The sequence below is a fragment of the Anabas testudineus genome, chromosome 18 (assembly GCF_900324465.2).
Source record: "Anabas testudineus chromosome 18, fAnaTes1.2, whole genome shotgun sequence".
NCBI classification, from domain to species: domain Eukaryota; kingdom Metazoa; phylum Chordata; class Actinopteri; order Anabantiformes; family Anabantidae; genus Anabas; species Anabas testudineus.
In genome coordinates, this window is record NC_046627.1 from 10,723,910 (window position 1) to 10,746,245 (window position 22,336).

The 22,336-nt window shown below is 35.8% G+C and overlaps 1 protein-coding gene across 1 annotated transcript in view; it reads left to right on the top strand.

Annotated features, from left to right (window-relative positions):
- The window catches only part of LOC113168482 (trichohyalin-like), a 928,554-nt gene that overhangs the window by 92,220 nt on the left and 813,998 nt on the right, over positions 1-22,336 (top strand). The gene's annotated exons all lie outside the window — the stretch shown is intronic.

Genomic DNA, 22,336 nt, shown 5'->3' on the forward strand with positions numbered 1-22,336 from the left:
TACCTAAAAGAATAAATAGCAATAAGGTAAACTTGTCAATGGCACAATGTGTCCTGTCTTTTTAAAATGACCACTGCAAAGTAGCTAAAAGGCAACATAGCAGATACTCTCTGGTATATAATAAAGTTTGAACAGGGCGTAAATGTCCAGTGCATTTTGCAAGATCTAATTAGGATCTAACCTTAATGCACAGACTACCGATTCAACATGTACACACTTATAACCCACGTCATGCAGTATAAATAAACACTAAGCTAATATGCAAATTATAATTTCTGTTGCAGTATGTGTTCTGTTCTGAAATGAGAAACTCCAAAATCCATGCAAACACATAATAAGATACATAAACTAGTGACACCTCTACACACACACATGTATTTTTCACTCACACAAATGTCTATTGTCTTTTTTTTAGTAGCACACAATACATGTTCTAACAAGTCGTGAATTCATATGTTACTGAAGTATTTATTTCAACAGCACATTTAAATTGAATGCCCTTCTCCGTAATAGTAAATCAACAAAGATAAAACCAAGAGCAACACATGTAATTGTCCAGGAGTGTATGTGTGTATGTATGTATGAATATATATATATATATATATATATATACAGTACTGTGCTAAAGTCTTAGGCACCATTTGCTTTGTTCTTGTATGAACGGTGACCAGTATTTATTTCTTTTCTCATCAGATCTTCCATTTCTGTTTTTGTCCTTGACCTTTCCAAATTCCTCAACAGAGGTTATTATTGGTCACTTTTGCCAACATAATGTTAAAACAAACATGTCATGACAAACTTCTCTTTCTTATTTTTATCACTGTGAACATATTTCCTATGTACACTAGCTGTATTCTAATCAAGTGACTACAGTATAAATGAGTATATAGTTATAATAGCACTGCCAAACCAAAGAAAAATGTAATGGTGCCTAAGACTTTTCCACATTACTGTATATCCCACCAGGTGGGTCTTATTCACCTATATTTAATTTAATTTGTTGTTTAACTTGCTCTTGAGATCTCAAAATGTGTTCTTCCTATAAAAAATGTATGTTGCATTCATGATATTTGTAGTTGAATGCACATTTTTGTTTTAGCATAGGGAAAATGCCACTAGTGCTGATAAAGGAAGTGAGTCTTTGTAGAAAGAATATTGTGATTTGGATCCTTGTGATAACTTCATATTTATTTCTTTTAAAATCTCTCCCTCATTTTTAAGGTGCCGTTTCCTCACATGCCACACAGATTTCCATAGACAACAGTGGGGTGGTGTGTGAGACTAAATGCTGGTATTCAGAGCCTGAGCTGTTGTGGCTGGACGCTGAGGGAAAGATCCTCTCTGCTGGACCTACAGAGACAGTCAGAGGTCCTGATGACCTCTATACTGTCAGCAGCAGAGTGACTGTGGAGAAGAGACACAGCAACAACATCACCTGTAGAGTCCAACAGAGCAACATCAACCAGGTAGAAAAATGGTTTATTGTGGTCTAAACACTTCAGTTTTAAGTTTAAATCAGTTTTCAGATTTTACTTACATTTTTGTGTATGTACTTTGGTTGGTTTATTATTTGACATGATCTCTTCATGGTTCCATCTAGTTTTACAGTTGGAAGTATCATGAGCTTGCTTCTGTCTTTATGTCTGTTCTAATAATTGTCCAAGTGGAAAATAAAATGTACGTTAAAAGTTAATTGTTTCTATAAAGTCTCAAGTTATAAACCTGTATCTTTGACAGTTATTCGAAAATAACATTATGAACATAATAAAAAAAAATATATATATATATTGTGTTGGACCACCTTTAGTTTTGATTACTGCACATTTATATGCGCTGTACAGTCATTTTGACAAACTTCTGCAATGTCACAATGTTTTTAGTAAGCCAGTGCATTTGTGGAAATAAATTGTAACAAAATTGCAAACACCTGGAAGAAACTTAAAACAACAAAACACATCATTCAGCAACTATGCAATATTGCCTTTGTTAACAGCATAACAGCTAAACTGTGTAAGAAGTAGGTCTACCAACAACAACCTGTTTGCAGGTCCCAGATTATCGTGACCACAGCAGCTTTCTATTTTCAATCCGTTTCATATTTCTATAGCAGTCAGTCATTCTAAGAAGCTCAAATTATCACCTGCATATATAGCATTACACATAAGATACAACTTTTTAAAATAGGCCACATGTCGGTTTAGTAAGTAGTTTAATGTTTCACCATAATAGCTGAGGTAAAAAACGTAAATAAGTATGCAGCAGAGGTAAAAAACAGTCTAACAGCTTCTGTAGCTACTTTACCAATGAAACCTGCCACACCACACAGTCTGTGGTGCTAAAACAATAAAGGGTGGTGTGATTATTGCAGCTAAAGACGAGTATAATGAAAAGTTAATTCATAACCAAATTAAAAACAGAAACAAGAAACATTATGCATGGTTATTAGCATGCTGACTAGTTCAATGTTCTCCTTACTATTATTAATTTTTGGGTAATTCAAGTTTCCCACAGTGAAGTAGTCCCACCAGCAGCAGAAGCAGAGCCACCATCACTATGGTGAAAACAGTCCTCAGGATGAGATAAGAATGACAGGAGTGGTCTGAGGGGACATCAGTCTCTGTGTGAACTGCTGTAAAGACAGTGGAACAACATGAAACAGTCAAACTCATCATATATTAATGTAACTGATGAGTTAAATCACTTTACCTGTGACTGTTTCTAGTTGCTGAACAGAGACCACATGAAAATATTGTTTATTACTATTTTTAAGCTTCAAAATTGTTCTAAACCTCGGTGAAGAGGTTCAGTCTAAAGCTCATCTGAGTAAAGTCATCACTCATCCACTGTCTCACCTGTGACAGTCAACCAGCTCTCTGCTGAGTCTCCAGCTCCAGAGATGCTGCACTTGTAGAGTCCTTCATTACAAACAAAGATGTTGTTGATGGTCATCTCTCCTGTAGAGCTGCTCCCCATGAAGAAACCATCTTTATAGAATTCAGCAGTGAGGTTTGAAGGAGTCTGTTTCATTCTACAGCTCAGAGTCACATTATCACCCTCCATCACAGGGAGAAGTGGACTCTCCAAGATCACAGAACCAGCTGATGATGATTAACATGAACATGTGTTAAGAATTGTTTAATGCTGAAAATATGATGTTTTGAAGTAAGTGTTGATATTTACATACCATTAACAGTGATGTTAACAGTTTTACTTCTCTTCACTCCCATTTCACACCAGTACTCTCCACTGTCTAATGTTCTATATGCAGTTTTAATTTCACAAGGTCCTGTTGATGTTTCCCAGGTAGAAGCACATATTGTATCAACTCCCTTGATCTTCCTCATCACTCTCCATCCAGTCAGTCCATTCAGTCCTTCACAGCTGACAGTGAAGGTCTCATATTCAAAGTGCTGCTGTCTGTTTGGATCAACCTGAGGAAAACCTGCATCTGAGACAAAGAATGCCATGTATTGAATTGAAATAATTGTTTTTTTTTTTTTTACTTTTATACACACACACACACACACACACACACACACGAACACACACACACACACACACATCTATGTACACATTTACATTTACATTTAGTCATCCATGATATAAGTTTTAGAAATGTAATTACTTTATGCAAAATGTTTAGAATATGCTCTTTTTTGGTAACTGTAATACTAACAAAAACAAATATTTATGGAAATTATGAAAACATAATTAGTACGTTTTTCTGAGGCTGAAATAAAGACATGAAGTCTTGAAAAAGGAACTCGCTCTTTAAAGAAGGAATGGTGATTTCCATCTGTGCTACTGAGACACATACACACTATACTAGGGTCCCTAAAGTTCTTAAATGACAGACATGCACAGATGTAACATGACTTTATGGATATTACTTTTATTTACTTACTGTCTTCAGATGAACTGAGGTGAAGCTGTGTACCCAACAGCAACAACACAATCACTGGAGAGATAAGAGAAGGGAATTTTGTACGATGTGTCAAAATGTGCCTAATATTTGTTTTATCTTGACTTGAGCAGTTTACCACTCACTATAACTTATTAACAGTTCATTCTCATCAGATGATGACAACTGTGTGTAAAGCAGCTCATTTTATTTGTGACAAACATCAGTCATCAGTTGAACATTATTTCACTATAAGTGAATTTAAAACATTAATTTCAGAGGCAAACTGTCTTAGTACTCACACTGTCTGAAGCAAAGAGCTGGAGTCTTCATGTTGTCTTGCTGCTGACTGAGCATCAGAGTGAAAAACAGTAGACGTAAAATGTAGGTGGGATCCTCCTCTTCCTCTGTGCATGATAGAAAATGTAGATGCTAAACCTTCTGCTGAAGCCATGTCTACGTAAAGGAGCCCTGTTTTATTATCTGCTGTTAAATCGTCTTGTCACAGTTTTCTTCAGAAATCAAGGAGTAATGTAGGTACCACAGACTGGATCATTTAATGTGTTTAAACAGGTTCAATTTAAAGTAGGTATGAACTTCCTGTTTCTTTTTGTGACAGAGGCAACATTACAGTTAAAATACTACTGAGCCTTTAAAATTTGGGGTTACTAATTCCTTCACAACTCAGACAAAACTTCTGACCAAATCCCCGATTTAAACGCATCTTGATTGCTTCTTTTTAAATCCATTTTGTTGGTACACAGTGTAAAACTTAGAGCAATTCTTTCTCAGTATGCTGGTATTCAACCCACTGTGATCAACAACTGGAGACGTTCTACTGATAATTCTGTTTTATCCCCAGCTCACATCTAAAGAAATTAAAAACAAACAAAAAAACACTGCAGTTTATGTAGCACAACTCTCATTTCCACAGACAGTCACATGTAGAGGCTCAACTTATAACCTGCATATGTCTAATCTAAAAACCAGATAGAAGATACATCTTTTTAAAATAGGCCGCACGTCTGTCAAGTATGTGGTTTATTGTTTTACATTTAGGTCAAGAGCTGAGGCAAAAATAAGCATGCAGCAGAAGTACAGTAAGTCTAACAGCTTTCGTTGCAACTTTACAAATGAAATCTGCCACAATCTGATTGGTCTGTGAAGATTCTCAGTCATTGTGAGACTCAAAATCAGTCTCTGTGTAAACAGCTGCAAAAACAGTGGAACAACATCATCAAACAGTTGAACTGTTTGATGATGATGAAAATGGTTTAAAAGAACTGGAAGGAGCTGAGTAAAGAGTGAGTGACAGAGAAAAAAGTGGCGACAGGTGCATGTGTTTGTGTGAAAGTAAAATTAACAACACACTGATCTAGAGAAACTCTGTTTATTCTGTGTCTTATTTTAGGTGAAGTAAAACTCCTACTGATGCAGTTTCAGCACAAATTTCCTGGATATTCTGGTAAAAGGCACCAAGTTGATGTCTGAATGCCGAATGAAGTAAACCTGTGACCTTTGGTCTTGTTCAATTAATTAAATTACTTACTGTTATTACAATTGCAAAATAAGTAGATCATGAAAGAAAAAAAAAAATATCAAAACTCATGTACAGTAGAGAATCATGACTTTTATCTTCCTGGTTTGTAATAAGCTTGTTTAATCATGAAACCAAGTACATATGATCAGTATTATCTTTTTCTAGTGGTAGAGAAACTCCAGCGTTCTGTACCACTGAATCAATATGAAGCAGTTTCATTGAAACAGTTTTTTTGTTTTTAAGCAATTTTGAAGTAGTTAAAAATGGCGACATCTGCTGGTCAGATCTCTGTATTAAATTTACATTTGGAAACTGTTGGTCCAAATAAAAGTGGACTATGTTGCTGTTTGTGTAAATGTATCCAATAAAGGCTGCATCATCAAATTAGTTCATTTTAACATAGATTCTACTACTCTGAACAAGCAGAACCAGAAATACATGTTATTTTCAAAACCATTGCAAAATCTGCATCACTGCTTCATTTGAGAAGATCACATGATTTTTTTGTTTGGTGTGTTGTGGTGGAGCAAGGGTTTGAAACATCTTTCCAAAGAACTTATGCTTTTAAAAGCTGATACTTTGCCAAGCTGTCTGTTTTGATCATCACTAACAGTGATTGTAAAGAACAAACCCCTCAAATTGTGCTGAAAGAGGTGGTGAAGTGTCGTAGCTACATCTCGTGCAGGAAGGGACCTTCATTATAAAGTCGATAAAATAAAATAAAAAAATAACTGTAGCTCACTGGATATTGAACTAGAAAACTTTCTGTTGCACTTTTTCTTATCTCCTGCAGAAACTCCTAACTCACATATCAGCTAAATAATTTTAATATTTATTAGATTTAGAAGAAATTAAACATAAAGACTTTTACTTATCTCTTCAACACTAATCTCTTATTGATTGATATTAATGTAAATGGTATTTCCTCATCCGGCCTAAATCATTCACTGAACAAGTTTATATTCTTTTGATGGAGTTAGATGCCTTAAATGAACTAATGGGTTTCACTTGGTCCAACATGCCATGACTGGCCAAAGAATTCTATTAAAAAAAAACCTTAAAGGCTGATACTAAACCTCATTACTCTACAGAACAATACTTGGTGTCTAAAAGGGATTCTATCCACCAATCTCATGATTGGTAGACAACTGCTCTACCTCCTAAACTACAGCCAACAACAGCCAAACATTTTGTTTCTACAGAGCACCTTGAGAAGCCATTAAATGTCTACTTGTCTGTTAACCTCACATACATTTTGTGAGTGCATCTAAATAAAACCCTAGAGAAGACAAATTGTATGTCTATGTCAACCCCCCTGTGCTGGTTGTTTTTTAATATCTCTTCACCTTGTGCCAAAGAGACAACAGACAGCATCATAATAAATGATGAGCAGAAACTGTTCACACCAAGTCATTTATTTTTACTCTACAAGTTATTATTTATTTAATGAAACACATTTCAGTCTTTTCTCCTAAAGCAGATTTTCATTAGCCTTCATTACATTATACATTGTATTTACTCTACTGTCAATAAATCTATAAACATCACTGAACGTCTCCTTCATACATTTTTCAGTTTTAGTTTTGAGCTTTTATCTTTGCGTTCCTCCAAGTTTCCCACAGTGAAGCAGTCCCACCAGCAGAAGCAGCAGAGCCACCAACACTATGGTGGAAGCTGTTCTTACGATGAGCAGAATATAAAAGAAGTGGTCGGAGCAGGGACAAATGTCTCTGTGAAGATTATCTGCTAGAATATTATTACACAAAACAATTGAGATAGGTTAACACCATGTTTAACTCTACTGTCTTTTATGTGGGTGTCAAGAAGAACATATATATATATATATATATATATATATATATATTGGCAGTAAAACATAAAATATAATTGATAAATTTAAAGCTCAATGGCAAAGTCAATGTTAAAATCTGCTGGCAAATATTCTTTTAATAATAGCATGGAACTAGAACTTTTGCATTTCTGCTGATATCTTTTAGCTCACCTGTTCTGTTATTGTAGGTTGTATTTGAGTCCTCACATTTTGTCACTAAGCCATGATGAATCGGGATCTGCACTAAAATTTTAAATGAAGTTGTTTTAGTGTTTTTGTGCGTTTCAAGAAATTTCACTGACTGACTCACTTGTTGAAAGTATATACTGTTTGTGACAAAAGCAGCGAACACAACCAACAAAAACAAAACCATTAAAAACATTAACAAAACCATTATACAGCTGCACAGAGTTGCTGTGGCAACACAATGAAAAGCATTAAAATACTTTTTACACAGTAAAACAGTGTTTTTATATTTACTGTTCACATGTCTCACCTTTGACTAACAGTTGTTTCTCTGGCGATTCTCCAGCTCCAGAGATGCACTTGTAGAGTCCTTCATTACACTTACAAACACTGTGGATGATCAGTTCTCCTGTAGAGCTGCTGTTGATGTGGTTACCATTTTTATTGAAATCAGCTTGGAGGTAAAAGGGATTTCTTTGATTTCTGCAGCGCAAAGTCACAGTTTCTCCCTCAGTCACAAGAAGAGCAGGACTCTCCAGAGTCACAATATCTAAACAATGGTACAAACCATTCTTTAAACACTACAGTTTGTGCATTAGGTGGTTCATTTTTTAATATATTGTCCAGTGTCCTATGCACTGAATGTGCCGGTCTACCACACAATGAAGGAAATAATTCAATAAGAATTAGAATAAACTGACAATCATTGTGTTTACATAGACTCAAGTAACCAAGTTAATGAGAGAAACCAGGTTCCTCAGGTAACTCAGGAACAAGTTTACCAGTACGCCATAAACCTGGTTACTGGTAATGCAAGTATACATTCAGCAAAATCATTTTCTCTTTTCCTCTGCCATTAGATGATTTTTATAGCCAGCAAGATTGTGTCGCTCCATGTAATGATCTCTCTTTTCCTCCAGCTCCTCCTCTTAGCTGATAGTAGTAGAGTGGGCAACAGAGTCTGCAGCCTTTATTTAGCTCATGTGCTTTTACAGATAACCGAGAGCTTCGTTACGTGTTTACATGGTATGTAACAGTAAATAGAGAAATCCAGAAATCTGCTCTTTCCAACTGTAACCCAGAAAGGTGTTATCAAAGAATTTGGGGACAAAACATTTACCTGTGACAGTCACTAGGCTTGCTAGTGACTCTCCACCTCCAGAACGACATTGGTAGGGGCTCTCACAAGACTTGGAACCATTGTGCATGACCATGTTTTATGTTATTACACTGATTCATATGAAAAGAATATAAAAGGTTGCTAAGGGTAAAGATAAATAAAACCGATGACTGGAATACAATTAAACAAAAAAAACTAAATATGCAAAAGCAAAATTCATACTAGTTACTACAATATAAGCTCTGTTTGGATGCCAAACAGTATTGAATTTTCTTCTCTTGTCTCACAAAAAAAGATTTCCAGAACATGATTCCAGCATCTTACTTTCTTTTACCGGTAAAATTACATGAAACTGAGCATCAATTATGTGTTTGAAACTATAGTTTCCCATAGTAAACAGTCCTACCACCAGCAGAAGCAGAGCCACCATCAGAATGGTCAAAACAGTCAGTAGAATGAGACAAATATGACAGGAGTGCTCTGAGCATTCACATATCTCTGTGTGAACCACTGCAAAGACAATGGAACAACATCATGAAACAGTCAAACTGAGGAGTTTACTTTAACTGTGACTGTTTTCAGTTGCTGCTTTTTATTTATTTTTAACACAGATCATGTGAAAATCCTTTTTCAAGTTCCAAACTGTACCAAGCCTCTGTGGAGAGGTTCAGTACAAAGCATCATCTGAATAAAACCAACTTACCTTTGACAGTCAACCTGCTCTCAGCTGATTCTCCAGCTCCAGAGATGTTGCACTTGTAGAGTCCTTCATTAGACGTAGATACGCTGTGGATGATCATCTCTCCTGTAGAGCTGCTCCCCATGAAGAAACCATCTTTATAGAATTCAGCAGTGAGGTTTGAAGGAGTCTGTTTCATTCTACAGCGCAGAGCCACATTATGACCCTCCATCACAGGGAGAACAGGACTCTCCAGGATCACAGAGGCAGCTGATGGTGATCAACATGAACACATGTTAAGAATTGTTTGATGGTGAAAATGTTTTGATATGAGTGTTGTTATTTACATACCAGTGACAGTGATGTTAACTCTGTTACTTCTCTTCATTCCTTTCATTTCACACCAGTACTCTCCACTGTCAATTTCTGGATATGCAGTTTTAATCTCACAAGGTCCTGTTGATGTTTCCCAGGTTGAAGCACATATTATAACAACTCCCTTTATCTTCCTCATCACTCTCCATCCAGTCAGTCCATTCAGTCCTTCACAGCTGACAGTGAAGGTCTCATATGAAAAGTGCTGCTGTCTGTTTGGAACAACCTGAGGAAAAACTGCATCTGAGACACAAATAATGAGATGTATCAAATATTTATTTTATAAAATGTATATTTTCAGAAATAATATACCTGTTGCAGCTCAATATTGATCCATATATAAGGCGCACCGGATTATAAGGCTCACTGTCCGCTTTTGAGAAAATTAAAAGGCTCTTAGGCGCGCCTTATAGTGCGGAAAATACGGTATTTTGAAATCCCCCTAAACAAGATGTTTACTTTATTTGAATGTATTTTTGAACAAGAATTAACGGATACTGTAATAATGGCAATTATAAACTACTTGCTTATGTCTAATAATGTAAAATTAATGCTTTGTAAAGGATGTATGTACTCATGCTAAGCTATATGTTATGCTTAATAGTTTTTGGTCATTTTAAAGCAAGACTTTTGTTTATTTATTATTATCTTATTACTGTTATGCAATAGTTCTGTAGGGCTACACTTTTGATGCATATGTATCGTATTTTCCGCATTATAAGGCGCATAGAATAGACGCTACAGTAGAGGCTGGGGTTACGTTATGCAACATTAGATGGAGCTGCGCTAAAGGGAATTTCAACAAAACAGTCAGAGTGTCAGGAGTTAGTAGGACCAATAATAAGGCCGAAGCAATCTACTCAGTTCAGTGCGTTTATTGCGGCACACAAACAAAACTACAGCGCAAGCATCAGCTGAGCAGTCTTTTCTTTAGAAAAACACAAAAGGAGTCAATAGTAATACCTGGTGAAATCAAATTAAACTAGTTTAGTTTCCACAGTAAAACGAGCTAGTTCAGGTCTATGCTGAGTGTGATTTATACGTTTGTGCCTTGGAAAGCATTTGTCTTTGTAAGTATTAACATGTTTATTGTCATTGGAAGTATGTTAGTTGTTACATGTGATAAATTACGTGTGCGCATTATTGTAATTAGCTTCATTCAAGTCAAGCTAGCGTGTGAGAGTGTAACATACCAAATGTGTAACAATGGGTATTAATTGTTAATTTAGTTTGTGTTTCTTTCAGTTACATAAAGAAAAGATGGGAGTTTGTCCTCCAACTGTAGCCATCTTGCTTTGTTCCCTCTGAAACTCTGTTTAGTCTTCTTTACTTAGCCATCTTGTTGCTGCCTCCACTTCCGCACCATTGATTCATTAATGTTAAATTCTCTGGCAGCTGGTCTGTTCCCATGTTCTACTGCGTGACTGAGTCAATATTGATCCATATATAAAATATATATGGATCAATATTTCCTTCAATATATAAAATTGAAGGCTTTTAGGTGCGTCTTATAGTGCGGAAAATACGGTAATATAATTTATAGTGGACGGCATGAATGTAAACTTAAAAAGTTCCGCACATCACTTGCTGAGTCTTTATGAAAGACATGACATCAGAAGTTATTATACAGTTATATACAGTTATTGAACCCTCTCAGGATTGTGATGTAAAGTGCAGCCATGAAAGAATAATTGTTAGTATTCTTATTATTTTACTATTAGAAGCTTAAATAGGTTTATAATAGAGGTGGGAAAAACAAGTCTTTGAACTGACTCAGATCCGTGAGTCTCGAACTGTAAAGTGAACAAATCATTTCGTTCATTTCGTTCATTTTACAGCGGGTTGTGGCGGTGTGGTAGTGGGCGATGTAAAAATGGCTGCGGTTCTCAGACACTATATAGTGAAGACAACATGTTTTTTTCAGCTGACAAATATATAATATATAATAGGCCTACACAAAATGTCACAAGCAATTCAAACCATGTGAAAACCTAGGAAAGCAAATACACACCACAATAAAGTGACTTGTGTTCCTGCATCCCCCCTGATATGTTGTTAACAGCGCAGCAGTGACTTTGTAGCTGTCACGTGACAAATGAATGAAAGAACGATCGGTAATGATCCTTATGAACGACTCGTGAACGTACTGTAGTGCTGCTGACACAGAGCCTGAGCGGCCTGACTGTCACGTGTAAAAAGAACGAGGAGCTGACTACAGACGCACAGTTGAGTCGTGAACGAATCATTTCTGTTTCTGTCCTGCTGACTGAGCTTATGGAGCTGCTGCCATGTGGCGAGAGAAGGTACAGCAATAAACTGGAAATGAACATATATTATATATCATATTGAAAAAAATCGTTCACGACCAAAACAACACTAGTTTACAACCTGTTGTATTGTCACTAGGCCCTCAGACCCAAATTTTACATTTACAATAGTATCTTGCTGCTTAGATCAGTGTCTAAGCAGCTGATCATGTTACCTACCATTTTCCAGACAATAACTGAAGTGAAGCTGTGGCACCAGTAGCAATGACACGATCACTAAAGAGAGAAATATTTGTCTTCAGCTGAGCTGGTTAAAAACTCCATGGGGAGTTCTTAACAAACAGCAGTCAGCACTTGAACATTATTTCACTATAAGTAAATTTAAAACATTGATTTCAGAGACATATATGCACATACAGCCACTTTATCAGGTACACCTGTCCAACTGCTCATTAACGCAAATTTCAGCCAATCACATGGCAGCAACTCAATGCATTTAGGCATGTAGACATGGTCAAGACGATCTGCTGCAGCTCAAACTGAGCATGAGAATAGGGAAGAAAGGTGATTTAAGTGAATTTGAACGTGGCGTGGTTTTTGGTGCCAGACAGCTGGTCTGAGTATTTCAGAAACTGCTGATCTATTGGGATTTTCACGCACAACCATCTCTAGGGTTTACAGAGAATGGTCCAAAAAAGACAAAATATCCAGTGAGCGGCAGTTCTGTGGGCTCAAATGCCTTGTTGATGCCAGAGGTCAGAGGAGAATGGCCAGAATGGTTCGAGCTGATAGAAAGGCAACTGTATCTCAAATAATCACTCATTACAACCAAGGTATGCAGAAGTGCATCTCTGAACGCACAACACGACGAACCTTGAGGCAGATGGGCTACAGCAGCAGATGCCACTCCTGTCAGCTAAGAATAGGAAAGTGAGGCTACAATTCGCACAGGCTCACCAAAATTGGAGAATAGAAGATTGGAAAAACGTTCCCAGGTCTGATGTGTCTCGATTTCTGCTGCGACATTCGGATGTTAGGGTCAGAATTTGGCGTCAACAACATGAAAGCATGAATCCATCCTGCCTTGTATCAACGGTTCAGGCTGGTGGTGGTGGTGTAATGGTGTGGGGGATATTTTCTTGGCACACTTTGGGCCCATTAGTACCAATTGAGCATCATATCAACGCCACAGCCTACCTGAGTATTGTTGCTGACCATGTCCATCCCTTTATGACCTCAGTGTAGCCATCTTTGATGGCTACTTCCAGCAGGATAACGATCCATGTCATAAAGCGCAAATAATCTCAGACTGGTTTCTTAAATATGACAATGAGTTCTGTACTCAAATGGCCTCCACAGTCACCAGAAGTCAATCCAATACAGCACCTTTGGGATGTGGTGGAACGGGAGATTCGCATCATGGATGTGCAGCCGACAAATCTGCAGCAACTACGTGATGCTATGATGTCAATATGGACCAAAATCTCTAAGGAATGTTTCCAGTACCTCGTGAATCTATGTCACGAAGGATTAAGGCAGTTCTGAAGGCAAAAGGGGGTCCAACCCGGTACTAGTAAGGTGTACCTAATAAAGTGGCCGGCGAGTGTATATAATTAATGTAGAATGATATAATGTTGTTCTACTGAAATGCAGGTACTGTACATATCACAATCAATAAAATAAATCAAGGATTATTGCAAACAACATACTTTTATTGTCCTCTATTCTACATATATTCTATTGTACTTGAGTCCTTGTCTCAGCGACAACTCAATGTGATCTACTGTAATAATTTAATTAAGTTTAATAAAAGTTTGGTACACGTTATTTTTTTAAAATAAATATTTCCAATCACATTTAAAATTATAAAATCTTATATCATCTACTGCATGATAATTTATACTGTTAATTAATTAAAATAATGTATTTTACTACATTTATCACATCAAATAAAAATGAAATTAAAAGTACCTAACTTTAAGTAGATTTGAATTTTATGAACATTTTATATAAAAATATTTCAGATTTGAGATAAATTTTAAATTCTGAATAAGAGTAGGGGCAGTACTCACAGAATATGATGCACAGAGCTTTGACCTTCATGTTGTCGGCTTCTGAGTAACTGAACATAAGACAGTAAAGACATGTAGTAAGTATGATATATGCGATTGACTTCCTTTTCCTGTAAGGAGACCACAGCAGTTTAGAGCCAGTTAGTCTGAGCAAACAAGATATTTCGATTGTGCATCTCAAGTGTCAAAAGGCGAAGAGGCTGTGTTTCAAAGTGCAAACTAGAAAAGTTAGTTTGACAGAGAAATTTGTGGAAAAGAAAAAAATGTATTTGTTGCTAGGTGGTTTGACCAATTGGCCACCACTATTTCTGTTTTGACTTTTCTTCTTTTTACAATCTACTCTGTAATCTACCGTAAGTTTATGTTAGTTCATACTTTTATTTCTTTGAGCATAAGATAAAAAAAGAAATGTACCCCTTAACTAACATGGATGAATTGAGAGTTGTTGTTTATTTTTACTTTGATTTGATTTTGCCCAAAAGTAAAAATGCATCAATAAAACATAAATAAAATAAAACTTAAAAATAAAAAAAACTTTGGTGAGTATATACAAGTTTGCATATCTATGTGGTACTATTCATACCTATTCACCTTTTGTAAATATACTGCAACTCTTCCAAACAATATGCATGGTAAAATAGTCCATAAGCAATAATTAAAGACATCTTTATAAGCTTTACAAATGTATCAAAATGAAAATCACTCAGTATTTCAATATAATAATCAATAAAAAGTCAACACCAGATCTGTAGGTCTGTCATATTTGTGTACTTGCATGGTTGCAATTTGTTTTAATATGATACATTTACTGTTTGTGTCAACAAGGATCGACAGTATATGTTAATATGTTTATTTACCATTAAACAAATAGTGGACTCACTTTGTGTGTCTGCTTCAGGTCAAATTTATATATTTATATATTTAACCATAATTTTAGAAACTAACCACAGAGAGTGAGTTAAAATGCTGCAGCAGCTCTTTTCTTGTAAACAGTGTGAGAAGAAAGTGCAGATGGAACAAGGTGGTTTAACTGATACACTTTAATAAACCACTAACACTTTAAAAATATAAATCAGAGATAATAATCTCTTAAAGCAACTGAAAACTAAGACCGTGTCTTGTCATATGACATAGTGCTAAAGATATGTCAATGATAATGTATATAATGTATAAAAAGTATTGTAAAAAACAACCAAATTAATACCTAATAAAAATTAAATACTGAATCTCAAAAATAATCTAAATTGTACGTGCTGACTGATTTAGCAGTGCAAAGTATGTCTGCATTTTGTACATAGTCTGTAACAGTGTTTTCTTTCATCCTTTAGTCAGATTAGTTCACTGTTGGTGGCCTGGAAACATAGAACAGCAGCTGTTACAAAAATGTTTTGTACAAAGTTACATTCTTACCTCAATTCTCCTATTTATATCACTTCTATGTGCGCGTGTGATCTTGTTATTCCTACATAAAGAGGACAAAAACAATATATTTTTCTTACAGAATGAGCACAATAATTTGTGGGGACATTCAGCCAATCCTCACAACATCAAAGAGCATATTTTTGTATTCAGACATGTGAACAGACTGAGCAGATGGAACAAGGTGGTTTAAGTGTTCCACACTCCACCTTGACTAGACCAGAAATGTATCAGCCACATCTTTGATATGCAACTGGTACAACGGATACCTATTTTAATCAATGTAGCTGTGTATACCTGCATGTCGGCTATAGTTTTACACTACCAGTCTATTTTATTATTTTTAAGCACATACATTTCACAGAAAACACAGCTTTTGTATTTGGCATTTAATAAATTAACTTAAGAGTAAACCTAAGTAATGCAGTCCTACAGCAAAAATGTCAGGTTTGCTCTGCTCCAGTGACATTTACTGTAAACATTAAGTTGTTCTAATACAAAGCATAATATTGAGTTAAAATAACACTATCAATACTACATATAATATTAAGTACCTGTCTCTTTCTTCTTTGTAGTTGTAACAGTATAGATCACCTTTGTATATTCTGTTATGGTTGCCTCTCCACTACCTGAAAATTAAAAGAAAAGAAAATAAATCAGCGGGTAAAAGTTAGAACTTAATCTAAATTAATTAGAAGATGTGTACGCTGTAAAAAAAAAATCAGTGTAATTTACAGTGAAATACCGGCAGCTGTGGTTGCCAGAATTTCACCGCAGAAATAGGGAAATGAAAATGCACGACACATTACGGTATATTTAATATGAAACTGTATATTTAATACTTGGCAACTTTTTTGGTTTAAATAAAATTTCTATTAAAATACAGGTTTACTGTGAACCTGTTTACAGTAATTTAATTTAAAAATGACTGCTATAGTTAAATCTATTTACAGGTAAACTATGTAAAATAACAGATATAATGTAAACCTAGATACAGTCTATTTCAGTAATAAACACAGTACAACTGTATAACACATTACTGCATTTTATTGCAAAGTTCAAAATTACAGTAAAATACCGGCAGCTGGGGTTGCCAGAATTTCACCGTAAAAAATAGGGTAAATGAAATAAGGCATTACAGTTGATTGGCATAGATTTAACAATTACTTAAAAAATATAAAAAAAATAAACTGATAAATACATTGTAAAACAACAAACTATAATCATTAAAAGTAAAGATTGTGATCGAATAAACTGCCCATTTAACTCACAAAGTAGTTTTAAGAGCTTGAAAAAAACAGCATGCATTTCTAGGACAATGTACAGTGCAATTAACAATATAAACATCATAAAAAATGTGGTCACTTGCCCAGGTTGATCAAGAGTAATAAGTCAGACATGACTGAAGATGGTGCTCAACATGGTTTAGAGTCTCTCATGAACGTGATTTTCCATAAACTGGAACCTAAGATGTGTGTTGTCATAATTTCTTCAAGAAAATTCCCAAGATGTCCATAAGATGCACACTGTGGACTGGCAGGTTTTTCCCTGCAGCCAGAAAACAGAAACAAAGCAAAATTAGATTGATGCAGTGATGAGCATTATACCCACCACACATATACAGCCTTACCTATACAAAGTTTCAATTAATTTTCACGTGATAGAAACTTCTCTGAAGTAAAGTTTTGCAGGACATGTTCATCTTTAGAGTATATGGGCAAAATATAGAATCTAACATATTCATCACCAAGCAATCAACAGCATTACCAGCCTAAATACTCAGATGTCTCCACTTAGGCAGTCAGACTCACAACTATACTTTAGAGTTCTGGTTTCTTCTGTGTATAATGAAGCTGTTGTCTTGAGAAAGATCAAGTTGAGTGAAGTTTGAATTTTGCTTGTATCTGTCTATTTTTTGTTACACTAACCTGAATGAGGGCGCCAATACCAAAGCTTACCTCTAATTTGGCTAAACATCAACAGTGTTTAAGTCATAAGGTTCACACTTGAATGAAGTCTGAAGTCCTCTACAGATGTGGAATGATGTTCAGGAACTGGAACTTTGAACATGTGTTGTCATCATTCATGTTCGTCAAGTATGACGTGGACTGGCATGATCCTCTCTGCAGCCAGAAAACAGAAGCAAATGTTACATTGATGCAGCGTTTAAGCATAATGCCTAAACACAGATATCTGATATATAGTTTTACAGGTCATATGTTTATCAACAGTATCAGTGTGAAACACAGACACTAACATATTTGTCACTAAGACATCAACAGCAGCCTTAATACAATGATACATTCACTGAAGCAGTCACAAAATCCACAGTCACATTTCAGACCGCTCGTTTCTTCTGTGTACGATGAGGCTGGTTTCTTAAGGAACATAAACTGTGTGAAATTGAAATTGTGCTTGCATTTACATAATGTTTGCTAAACTATGCCACAGCTTACCTCTAATTTGCCTTGACATCACTGAGGTTGACATGATGGAAGACAGACATGGAACAATGTTCTGAACAGGGAACAGTAAGCAGATGTTGGCACCAGTTTGGCTTTAAGACTCAAGTTGTCCATCATGTACGTTTCGTTTTGGACTGTCAAGATCCCCTCTGCAGCCAGAAAAAACTTGTTAGACAAGGACCTGCATACAGATAATTAAGACTAAACTAAACAAAATAAAAAATGTTAAATATAAATGCAGCTTACTTACCTTAAAAGAGATTGCTAGAGAAATCTCTATGAGCTATTAGCCATTACATGTTTTCACACTGGTACTGCACTACTGCCTCCCAACAGTAACGCTAACATTAACACGAGCAGATACATTGTGCCTCCACTAAATGTGAGCTTTATAAGCTCTATATCTATAAAATGTCTGATTACAACCAGCTGGACACTTAAATAAACAATGTGGTTCATTATGATGAAGTCTGCTGTGAAGGACTTACACTTACTTAAGGTACTTCAATGTTGTAAACAACTTGCCACAGAAATGACAACTACACATTTTGTTGTACACTTAGCTAGCTAGCTAAACACATTAATGTTTAACACAAATATATCTAAGACAGTTAGATGTAGGACAAATGTTAGCTATAGCAAGTTAACTTGTAAGATTAGCATTAAGGCTAGCTAGCTGCTACCGTTAAATAACATTAACTTGATAATGTTTTAGGAACACGTCGTTAACCTCAACTTTAATGTCAATTACAATAACCGTAACTTTTAAGAAGAAAAATGACCGAAACGTTATTTTAAAGCTCAAACTTACCTCCACACGTTGCTCCTCCAGGGTAACATTCAGGAGACGCTGTATTCCGCGGTGCTGCTCGGACAGAAGCGGCGCCAACTGTTCAGTGTCCGTTAACATTTGAACCACAGTTTCCCGCTCTCTGAATACGTCAGTGCTATTTATTATATTTCCAGTTTGTGCTGTAGCTACATTAGAGGTCAGAGATCAACAGCAAAACTAATAACAACATAATTACGGAAAAAGTTTCCAGAAACTTGATACATGAGATATTTGGTATTTTTCAACACCGATGACTTTAATTTCTTCAAGAAATTTATCATTCATGTTTTAGTTTTCCATCACACATTAAAACCTTACAAGTGCATAACATAAAATGACAGTATATGTAAACATATATTTGATTTCAAAATCTACATAAAAACCATATTACCATATACATAGTAAAAGGTTTTAAACCGTAGATTTCAATGTATACTACAACAAAATCTGTAATTTAAACCAAATAATACAATTCATTTTACGGTATTTACTTGCTTGTGGACTTACGGTAATTTCCCATTAATTTTAGCTAAATTTTATGTTTTAACAGTAAAACTGTGTGTTTTCTACATACTTTCACAGTAAAAAGTAAAGTTACGTACTGTTTCTTGATTAACAGCAATAAAGTGTATCTATTACGGTGATATACTGTTTTAACAGTTTTTTACCATAATTTCTACAACCATTTCTTACACTGTAGATAATTAACAGGTAGTTCATTATAGATAAACAACACATTCATAACAGTTGTATTTTTTATTGTTGCTTTGTCTTTTTTTTCTTTTAACTTCATGAACAAGATCTCGTTCTTTGGTCTAATATAAAGTACTATTTAAATTCTACTGTGCAAACATTAATACTACAGAAACACTGTCAGGGGGATACTGTACTATAATATGTAAATTTTGTCACTTGGGTTTCGTCCTTGGGTTACCATCTCAACAGAAAATCATATCTAGCTTAGCAAAGGCTAAGTGGTAGTGATACTGTATTTGTGACCTTCCTCTGTCTCACCTGTGACAGTCAACCAGCTCTCAGCTGATTCTCCAGCTCCAGAGATGCTGCACTTGTGGAGTCCTTCATCAAACATGGAGACATTGTGGATGATCATCTCTCCTGTAGAGCTACTCCCTATGAAGAAACCATCTTTATAGAATTCAGCAGTGAGGTTTGAAGGAGTCTGTTTCTTTCTACAGCTCAGAGTCACATTATCACCCTCCATCACAGGGAGAACTGGACTCTCCAGGATCACAGAAGCAGCTGATGATAATTCTTTAATAGTGAAAATACAATGTTTTGAAGTGAGTGTTGATATTGACATACCAGTGACAGTGATGTTAACAGTTTTACTTCTCTTCACTTTTTTCATTTCACACCAGTACTCTCCACTGTCAATTCCTGGATATGCAGTTTTAATCTCACAAGGTCCTGTTGATGTTTCCCAGGTAGAAGCACACATTTTAACAACTCCCTTGATCTTCCTCATCATTCTCCATCCAGTCAGTCCATTCAGTCCTTCACAGCTGACAGTGAAGGTCTCATATGCAAAGTGCTGCTGTCTGTTCAAAACCACCAAGTAAAACAGAACAAGCATGGTTAACATTATGCTTTGAACATTCTCATTTCATTTATTCTTATGCAGTACTAGTTTCCCACAGTGAAGTAGTCCAACCAACAGCAGAAGCAGAGCCAGCATCACTATGGTGAAAACAGTCCTCAGGATGAGATAAGTATGACAGGAGTGGTCTGAGGGGACATAAGATAAGATAAGATAAGATAAGATATTCTTTATTGATCCCACATTGGGGAAATTCAATTGCTACAGCAGGTCAGTGCAAAAAGAACAACAGAACAACAGTAATGTGCAAAAAGAATGAAAGGGTGTGCAAAAATACAAAAGTAATAAACATTTAACGAGAATCTACAACTATATACACTATTACGACTTAACATGTATAATATGTTATACGTAATAATAAAATAAATAAAGTAAAAAACAATACAGTCAGGTGGGCTATGGATGCATGATAACCGGTTTTGTACATGTATATTTAAACTGTGGCATTGTACAGTCTAACAGCTGTTGGAATGAATGACCTCAGACATCAGTCTCTGTGTGAACTGCTGCAAAGTCAGTGGAACAACATGAAACAGTGTGTGTTACTGAAAAATGACATGATGATTCTTCATGATGATGACAATTCTTCAAATTAATGATTCAATAAGACACCTTTCTTTAGTTGAGTAAATCAAGAGGCATCAGTTGTGTTAGCATAAAGGGGAAAAAGCTCAGCTCTGTCAGTGTCAGAAACCACTCCTCCAATATTAATCAATTACCATGCTATGTCTTGTTTGTTGATTTGTACATTAAACACAGTATTTGTATGAATAAGTCGACTTGGATGCAACCTCTGCTTCCAGCTTTTGTGCTTAAGGATTCTGGCTATTGCTTTATATTTAGTGGAAGAAAATGCAAGTGCAAGTGAATGTTGTCCTGTGGTCCCGTCACCTCACCTCAAAAGATCTCAGACAAAACTTTTCAACTCTGAGGTTCCACAATGGTGAATTGACTTACCAACCTCGGCACGCTTAGCTGCCTCAATCTAAACTTTTAAGACATGTTGATAACGGAATCTGAATCTTTCTCTGCACTTAAAAAAACATACTTTTACCCCATGAAACTGAAATAGCTGTTTCTTGAGCACTTTACTCTAAATGTAAATGTAGTATGTGAGCTCTTTAGTATCTCACCTCTTCTGACACTCAGCCAGCTCTCTGGTGATTCTCCAAGTCAGAGATGCTGCATTTGTAGAACCCTTCATTACATTTAAAAACCTTTTTGATGGTCATCTCTCCAACGGAACCAGTGCCTATGAGGAGGCCATCTTTATAGAAATTTTCTATGTGGGCAGACGATGTCTTTTTGCTTCTGCAGAGTCACAGCTTCTCCCTCCAACACTGGGAGGACAGGACTCTCCAGGATCACAGAACCATCTAATCATGAAGATTTACAGTTTGTCAAACATTAAATGTTAATTAATTTGTGAAAATTACCAGATTGTTAATAATATTTAACTCTATCAAAATACTGACAATATCATGAAATCTGGTTCCAAATAGGACAAAACTGGCTCAACTTTGAACTAAAACCGGCAACTCTTTCAGCAAGAGTCAAGTTTTAGATTTTCTTATTTACTGGTTCCTGTGTTGCTCGCATTAATAATGTATCTGTTATTACAGTTTATATATTTTATAATCACTTAGTAAGAAAAATGAATGCACATCATATCTGATATTAACTGTGTATGAACAGTAAACATACCAGTGACAGTGATGTTGACAGTGTTGCTTTTCTTTCCTCCTGTCATCTGACACCAGTATTCTCCACTGTGTGATGGATAAACGGGTTTGATGGCACAGACAGAATGTGCTGTTGTCTCCCAATTACTGACACACATGCCGACTTCTCCCTTGAGTCTCCTGAACACCTTCCATTCAGTCGTGCTGTTAGAACTCTCACAGTTAAAAGAGATGGAGCCGTAGTCAAAGAGCTGCAGTCTGGTTGGAATGATCCAAGCAAAAGCTGCATCAGAGACAGTAAAAAATAAAGATTAAAAATTATGGACTTCAAAAGTGGCTGCTGAACTTT